The sequence below is a fragment of the Takifugu rubripes genome, chromosome 14 (assembly GCF_901000725.2).
Source record: "Takifugu rubripes chromosome 14, fTakRub1.2, whole genome shotgun sequence".
Lineage (NCBI taxonomy): Eukaryota > Metazoa > Chordata > Actinopteri > Tetraodontiformes > Tetraodontidae > Takifugu > Takifugu rubripes.
The window spans coordinates 10,510,706-10,519,566 of NC_042298.1; the positions used below are offsets into that span (position 1 = coordinate 10,510,706).

General features: G+C 43.8%; 1 long non-coding RNA gene across 1 annotated transcript; it reads left to right on the forward strand.

Moving 5' to 3' along the window:
* The first annotated feature begins 542 nt into the window (after window positions 1–542).
* On the forward strand, window positions 543–8,584 carry LOC115252424 (uncharacterized). The gene is made up of 4 exons (XR_003890876.1): window positions 543–773; window positions 3,609–3,664; window positions 3,851–4,003; window positions 6,747–8,584. It is a non-coding gene; the product is annotated as an uncharacterized lncRNA (long non-coding RNA).
* The last annotated feature ends 277 nt before the right edge of the window (window positions 8,585–8,861 follow it).

Consider the following 8,861-nt stretch of genomic DNA (forward strand, 5'->3'; position numbering starts at 1 on the left):
CCTGTTTATTAATTAAAGTTTCCAACTGATTTACGCACGGCTTTATTGCCGCTCCTGCCACCCTTGAACGCGCGCGAAGGAGGAGATTAAAGTGCAGGGGCACTTAATTTGGGAGGATGCAATCAAACCAGGAGCAATTTTCACTGCTAATGATTAACTTTTAAACAGTATTTCCGCACTTGTTTGTGAATCGAGTTCCTCAAGACAGCATTTCACGCAAACGTGGTTTAAGCACAGCCCGTGTGCGGCCACAGAGCCTTCATCCTGCATGGATAATTAAGCCAAAACGTGAACTGGTGTTTGCTATTTGTTCCCCTCATCGTTTTGTATTTTTTTAAAGTGTCCATGGCTTCCCTATGAGCATTTTTTGCTCAGGTTCTTTTAACAGACATGCTTGGTACTTAAAACCTCATCTTTTTGCATTACATGAAAGTATTACGCGCCCTGACACGCTGCACACTCACACTTCCAGTCTTTAAGAATCTCATCAGATCTTCAGAAAAGAAAAAAAAAAGATCTATGAATATATTGAGAACCCAACTTAGCTGCGTAATTACATTTGCCATTAGAGGAGTGCGTCGCAGTCCCCTTATTAGTTTGAAATTCCATTAAATATATTGCTGGAGCTTCCAGGTTAAGCTTGATTTAAATTTGCATACATTTTCATACATTTAGGAGAAATAAAAGAAGGCTGCAGCTAGCAGAAAGTCATTAAAGAGCGCCGAGCCGAGGAGCTGCTTGCGGGGACAGCGACAGAGGAAAGGCCGGAGCAGGTGAGCTGACCGCTGGCTGAGTTATAGGACAGGGCATCGGTGACCGGAGATAGGATCGCCAGTGGCGATACAACGGGAGAGTGGTGGCTTGGGATTGCAGTATAGCACCTATAGGAAATAATGGAGCAGATGCAGTCTATGTCATGTGTTTTTGTGACGATGCCAACACGGCGCTGAGGTTTATTATTTTATTTAAATACTTTAATATATTTTAAGCGAAGGACAGGATGGCTCATGGCCTAGTTTACAGAACATGCTTGCTTCGTTTGAGTCGTTAAAAAGGATGCAGAAATACGTGTCAATAGCAAAGAAAGTGTCTTAAATAGAAGCTCACGATGCATTAAATGTATGTCGCACCAAAGCGATTTAATCTTTAAAATTCAATTCTGCATATGTATTTAGAGTAGCTGGTTCAGTTAACTCTGGACTTATAAGATTCCCATTATAAATAGATATAAATATTATTTTTTTTTGGGGGGGGGGGGTGGTTCATGAGCTACGATGGTTTAAAAATATAGCAGGAATTTCTTTCATTACGAAAAAAAATAGATCTGTATTTTGGGAAGCATAAAGCACGCATGAGGAGGGACTCTGAGAGGGGGTTGTATCGCTCTCGATGGTCTAAGTTTCTAAAGTGTAACAGATGCTTCTCTTGAAACGCTCCTTGTGCTGATTCCTTTTATTCGCGTCAACATTTTTCTGCCGCCGAGCGCGTTTCCATAGCGAGGCGAATAAAAGGCAAATCCCCGCTCCGCGCCTCCAATAAAGAGACCATTCACAGATAACCCGAGCCAAGCCCTGCTACACTTACACCATGCAGCACTGCGGGCTCTTTCTCCACCGAGCTGCGAAAAAAAACAACTAATGAGACATAATTTCTGTCAGTTTATCTTTGTAAAATAGCAGTTTAGAGACGCGTGTTTATCTGCTTCCCTTCGCTTATTTGGCTGCTTTCTTTTTTGTGATTATTTTATGACTGATTATTTGATGCAGACAGCGCAGAAAAAGAGGAAAAAGCTAAATATATTTTAAAGTTAATTCGAGACTAACCTTTTCCTGTTAGTATGGGCCTGTGAGGATTTAGTCACAGGTCTAATTATGACTCGGGATTAATTGTTTTTTCGATTACATTAATAAAAACTATATTGGTTAATTTTAGTTACTTGCAGGCTGCTTGTTGGCATTTATAAAAACGAATATTTCTGTATAGTGTTGGGTCTACAGAGGTTAATTTGATAACAACATTTCCAGGGGTTAAAGAAGCGACTGAGAGGAGAAATATCTTTTTCTACGGAGGTTTGATGCCTCACATCCAATTTCATGGGCTTTTCTCCTTTCTTTTATTATTAAGTCGTGTTTTCCCCGTCGCATTTGAGGCCCCGTGAGTAGAAAATACAACTAATACTAATAATTTTAAAAGTTTCCAGTCGAAAAGTGCAACACGGCACGCAGAATGTGTGTTTGGATCCCGTTCTTTGTTTTGGGTCTTTAAATCTTCTTCAGTTTAAGGCTGCAGAGATGAATCGTCTGCCACTGAGGCGACCCCGGGGGAGGGACCCGTCACCCGATGTCATGACCTCTAAAAACTCTGCATGGAGCCAAAAGCTTCTGCTGCCTCTGGACGCATTATTCTCAATCAAACATCTGATGCATGTCAGTTTCTGTCTCCTCTGTGGGAAACGCGTGCATTCGTTTTATTCATTCGCGTTTTAGAAGCGTGAAAAAGGAGCGAACACATTGGTTCTTGGTCCTGCTGGGAATTTCCCTGGTTGGAAATTTTGACGTGGACCTCCTGAATGGACATATCCGTCTCACACACACTTCCCAGACCTCCAGACAGTAAAATCGATATTCACATTAGGCCGCCACGCCGCGTTTAAAGGACAGTGACAGCGCGTTGGAGCAGCTCTCCCAGCAGCAGAGATCGTCTTCATCAGCTGTTCAAATCAAACATGGGGAAAAAGGTCCGTGTGTTTGTGAGAGGAAACCTTTACCTTTAGAAAATGTAAATAAATAAGAGCAACGATATCCCGACCAAATGCATGTATGCAGCATCCATATCGCGCAAAGTCTGTCTGGTCTGCAGTGAGGGATTCTTTCAGGCATTCTTCTTCTTTTAAATCGAATAAAGGGCGTCCTTCAAAAAGATCTCCGTGGGAAAAATCAATAGACAGTCAACCCCGAGTTAAAAGAAATATTCCATCACCAGAGCTGTGAGTCAGAGCCACGATGTTGAGAATTCACGACGTTTTTCCAGACTTGTTTTTTTTTTTTTTTTTTGAAAAATAAGCAATTAGAATTTCGGCTATGCTTCCATGAACAGGAGCCTGTACTTTCATATTTTTGTAATCATTTTCTGCCTGGACGAGAATTAATTGATTTCTTTATTTGGCTGAAAGTAATGTGAAGGATAAGGACAACGTCTTCTGAATGTTTCAAATAAGATGGGAGGCATATTGAAGGTTACTGTAGTTACTTTTCAAATGGATTCAACCAGAAAGACTCAAGCGCCTGAGGTGAAGGGAGTCTTTCAGCTCTTTAGCATGTTTTGCAGAATAAACACTGGCTTGCACAGGAGCAGACTATAAAAAAAAAAAATTATTATTATTTATTTATTTTTGTTTTTTATCTGCAAGAATTCGAAACACCTGAGCAAAAGACAAAATGTCCCTTTTGGCTTTACTACAACAAAGCAAATGTTTGTCAGAAAGATTATTCACTACTGTCTCTCTCTCTCTCTCTGTGTCTGTGTGTGTGTGTGTGTGTGTGTGTGTGTGTATGTATGTATGTATGTATGTGTGTGTGTGTGTGTGTGTGTGTGTGTGTGTGTTACAGGTGCTGTTTGTGAAAGAGACTTGTACATTGTCCCTGGGTCAGTGAAGGAGCGATTGGTACAAATCTGCATACATTACCATGTTTTTAACTTCAAACTATAACACACACACACACTCACACACATTAAAATATACACAATCCTACAAAGAGTAATCAGTGAAGACCAGAGTGCACAGAAACGTGCAGGCTCTGGTCCTCTTCAGCTTCTCGTCCACATTGTTTTTCTTCTCTTCTGCACTAAGAGCAGACAGGAGCTCAGAGTTGAGGCCTCCGCTTGCACCAACGAGGAAGAGAAGGGACTTTCAGATGGGAGAGGAAGGACCGACTTGTGTAAACGCCAGTGCTGAACCTGTCCTCTCGCCAAATCCAACGTGGCTGTTTAATGAGCAACCTCGGTGAGTTTCATGTTGAATATAAGTGAGCTCTCTGCTACACAAACAGCTAACACACTTCCCCCTGTGGCACGCACACGGGCACATACATGCACACATGCACTCAAATGTGCACACACGTATGCAGGTCCCTGTGAAGGAGCAGGCAGAACCGGCAGTTGCACATCTGCATTTCAAACACAGACTCTCTGGGATTCATTATTAATTAGCCTGCTGAGCCCTCAAGGACTGCTGATGTTGCTGTGTCTCTCTTACACATACACACACGCATATGCACGTACATGCACGCATACACACACAAACACACTGCTCATGACCTCTTTGCCCCCGCTGAGTGCCCACCAGAATGCTGAAATGCAGGAACATCCCTCTCTCTGATGACATCACTTTTTCCTGATTTCCTGGCTTAAGGTTTGGTAAAGGGTGATGAATTACCAGACTAGATGGTTTTATTATCAGGGCCGTGTAACAGTTGAAAATCCCAAATGAGACCGAACTGACGCTGGTGGAGATGCAATCATCCATATGTCACAATAAAGATTACAAACCTCCTTTCTGCCATTGTCTCTCCTTGATCCATTGGTATTTGTGGAGATAGATTGTTGTGGTTTTGTGTGTGTCCGTGTGTGTGTGTGTGTGTGTGTGTGTGTCTTATGTTGTGTTTTTGTATGTTTACTGCATTAACCTCCACCACCAACAGATACAGGCAGATCAGAAAGACACACAGCGATTATGCATGAGGAATGTCTCCAGGGTCCAAGAGAGCCTGTGTGTATTTGTGTGTGAGTGTGTGTCGGGGGGCATCAAACACACGTGCAGTGAGGACCTGCTGTCCACAACACGCATCCCACCACTGCACAATACTGGTGCAGTTTACAGACATAAACACAATAGGAAGAAACCAGCTGGTATTCTGCAGGTTTTCCCGCCTCTGTTGTTGCCCACAGTTGCATTAGCATGCAGCAAGGCAGCATGTGATGGGGGAAGGATCGGTTTGTGAGTGACTTGTGATGGGCTGGCGGGCTGACTGCAAATGTTTCCCAAATCAAACACAAAGACAGCTAAACACCGAGGGAGTGTGTCTTTTTATACGACATGGTTTACACTGTAGTGTGGATATTATGAGGATATTAGTCTGCAACATGTGGCTCCATCATCCCCGCTTGTGCCATTTTTGCACAGATAATACCAGGAGGGCATAGGTGGACAGTCTGGGATCTTTTCCCACACATCAGCACCCTGCAGACTGGCTCGCCCTAGGCTGTAACCCAGGCTCTGATAGGGCAGAGGGCTCTGGCAGTAATTTGTACATAATTGCTTCAGTTAGCAAAACTCCGCCAACATCGCCTTCTGCCTCAGAAGTCTTCAATTTAGGCCTCACAGTGGCCGAAGTTGCTGCTCAGCTGTCACCTTCTATCTCTATTCAGTGATAACGCATGGGAGTAAAAACAGACTCCCACGCCGCAGCATCCCTCCGAGGGTCAGCGGCTTTTGAACTGACTGGATGTGATTAAGAGGCAGCCGAGCTTCCTGGTGTTGTGGAGAATCGGCGCAGCGAGATTAGCGAACACAGGAGACCGCTTCTGAACAACCCAGCACGGCTCAGATGGAACCGAGAATACCGGGCAATCAGGGAATCTGCACAAATGTTGTTACAAGTTCTCACTCTGAAAGGGAATTCTCTGTTCCCGTTTGGAGCATTCTTCCCAGCCCCTGGCTCTTTCATATGATGGAATGTTCATATGATTTTTGGTTTCATACCAATTCCACCTGGAGTCTCAAAGGGAAGAACAACAAATATGGGAAACATTTAATCCAGAATAATATGTTTATTCAGAGACCCGTGGACTTCGGGGGGTGGAAAGGACCTCTTCTGATGTGGTCTACTGCCAGTGTGTGTGTATTTGTGCATGTGTGTTTATGTGCGGGCGCAGGTTGTCGTGTGTTTGCATTGGACGTGTGAGACGAGGCAAGAGAACCTCCACAGCCTGGGGCCAGGAACTGTGGGTGAGGAGGAAGAGAGGTCTAACACGCTCTCAGGTTTCTAATGTGTGTTTGTGTGCGAGCTTGTGTGCACGATCCAGGATGTGACAAAAAAACTAGGCCGAAAGAAATACGGACATAAATACTTGGAAAAAAAAAAAAAAAAAAAAAAAATCTCAGCCATAGTGATGGTTCTTGCTGGGAAGGAAAACACACATTTTAATCTACCAAAGTCTCCTCTACAATTCTTCAGTTTAAGAAAAAAAACTTCACTCAAAGTTGGTTTTAATTCCACTGATGTGACAAGCAACGCTTAAAGTGTGGCACACTGTACCGCTCCAATAATACCAACTTTACTATCTACTGCGAAACTGATTAAAGATGAATTAAGAACTATTAGATGCCAGCTTATCAGATGATGATAAAAAAAGGAAATAGATGGTTTAGTACAACACAAATCTGTCTTCTTAGATTATTGGGGCCCATTTGGTGTATTTGTCCTCAGGACATTTGCCTGCAAGCGGTGACAGATAGTTGGAATGGAGAGGTTCAGGACTAATGTTGCATTTTAGCTGGTGAACTGGGCAAAACGATAAACATGTCCAGTTAAACCACCCCGACCAAATGGTTGTGCAGATGCTGCCTAAAGTAGATTGTAACAGGGACTAAGAGTGTCACTGCTGACTCGGTCTTTCTCTCCTCATAAACGTATAACTCTGGTCCATTCATTTATTGTTGTGTTCTGTCTTCTTGTTGCATATAGTGGGACACATGAACAAACACCTGGCCCTCATGAAGCAGTGAGCTGCCAAGATCGATGTCCCAGTGACCACAACAATGATGCTAAAGTGGGACATGTAGGACAATGATCTTGCAACGGGAACATACATGACAGTTCGTGACAACCTACCACCATGTGCATCAGACTGATGGAGCAACTCACAGTTTGTGACTGTCCACTGGTGGAGCTGAACCGGGCTGGAGAACAAATGCCTGTGCAAAGTAAACACATACAGTGTCTCTACAATATCTCTCCCACTGCTACCAGTTCAGTAGGCCAAACGTACTAAAGCCTGGTGCCTCCCTCTCCTTCTCTCTCTCTCCCTCCTACTCTCTCTCTCCCTCACTCATACACACACTGACAGCCTCTCTTTCCCTCTGAAAGAAGGTCTTATTGTGGCGATTTCAGCTGTCTCAAGGGCATCCAGAACAAAGAAGCTTTTCACCCCTCTGCATATCCTCCTCGCATCCTTCACTCTCTCACCTCACACTTCTTTTTCCGCGACTCCTGTATCATGCAATCCTCACTTGTTTGCAACCCCCCCCCCCCACTCCACCCCAATTCTCTGTCCTTTTTTTCCCCCCTTCAGTTTTGTTTTGGCATCCTTGTGTGTGAGGGATATGGATAGTAGCTGCTGAGCACATTTACAGACACAGAATGGGGAAAAAGTGGAAACACTGGTGGAATACTAAAGAACAAACATTCTCTGATAATTGTTTGAGATTCTGTTGCTGCAGCAAGTGCGTGTGTGTGTGTGTGTAAGAGTGTGAGTACACGCACGTGCATGCAATGTATGTCCTATGAGCCTGCGCCTGAAATATGGAGGCAGGAGCAGCTGGTGCAGATACACAATGTCAAGAGAGCTCAGAGAGGGAGAGCGTACAACAGAGGATGCCTCCTTGGCCGATTGTAGAAGGAGGACGGCAGAGCATAACAAACAGGATCCACCTTTCTGCTTGGCTAATTTTCCCCATTAAAACAGCCCAGCAGGAGCCTCAGCAGTCCACCAGCTGGAACAGAGGTTATTTTAGTGCCTGTCTTTCAGCAGAGTGTGTGTGTGTCTGTGTGTTTGAACGTGCACCCGTTGTGTGTGTGTCACTTTGCATCTATTTTGGTGTGTGACTGTGAGGTTTGAGGAAGCATAAAGATCTTCCATAGGAGCGGATTCAATCCACTGATATTAATTTCCTCCTCTCCAGTCATGCATAAACAAAAATCTCCTCGCTTGTCTGCAGTATGTGTTTCGCCCTGCTGCGCACCGCTATAATGTGCACGGTGCTGATATTGATGTATGTGCCCGTATTTGCCCAGTCATCTCTTTATGTGGCCAACCCCTCTCTCCTCTGTCTCAGTCAGATCCTAAACTAATCCCCAACCCTGCTACTCTGACAAGAAAATCCCCTATTTTAATGCAAGCACACACACACATGCACGGGCGCATACACACACTTTTAAACGCCTTTTTTTTTTTGCATAGAACATCTACATGCGTTAACATTTCATATACCTGGTTCCAGGAATAAACATTTCCATTTAACTACTATCAACTCTGTGGTGGCCCCACACAGAAGCACCCTGGAATTGGCCACAGTCCATTTACTGTAAGAAAACAGTAATCAGATAACGCACACTGGCTGCGGGAGAGATGTGTTACTGCAACAAATCAGCAGTAACACTCTCTAATTATTGCAAAGGGAAAAACTGGAGAAACTGTTTGGGATTTTAGAACTAGCATCAGACTGTGGAGGCAACATAACCCTGTCCATCCATCCATCCATCCATCCATCCATCCATCTAAATATCCATCCATCCATCATCCATCCATCCATCCATCCATCCATCCATCCATCCATCCATCCATCCATCCATCCAAATATCCATCTATCTATCCATCTATCTCTCTATCTCTGTCTATCCATCCATCCATCCATCCATCTATCCATCTATCTATCTATCCATCTAAATATCTATCTATCCATCTAAATATCTATCTATCCATCTAAATATCTATCTATCTATCTATCCATCCATCCATCCATCTAAATATCTATCTATCCATCCATCCATCCATCCATCCATCCATCCATCCATCCATCC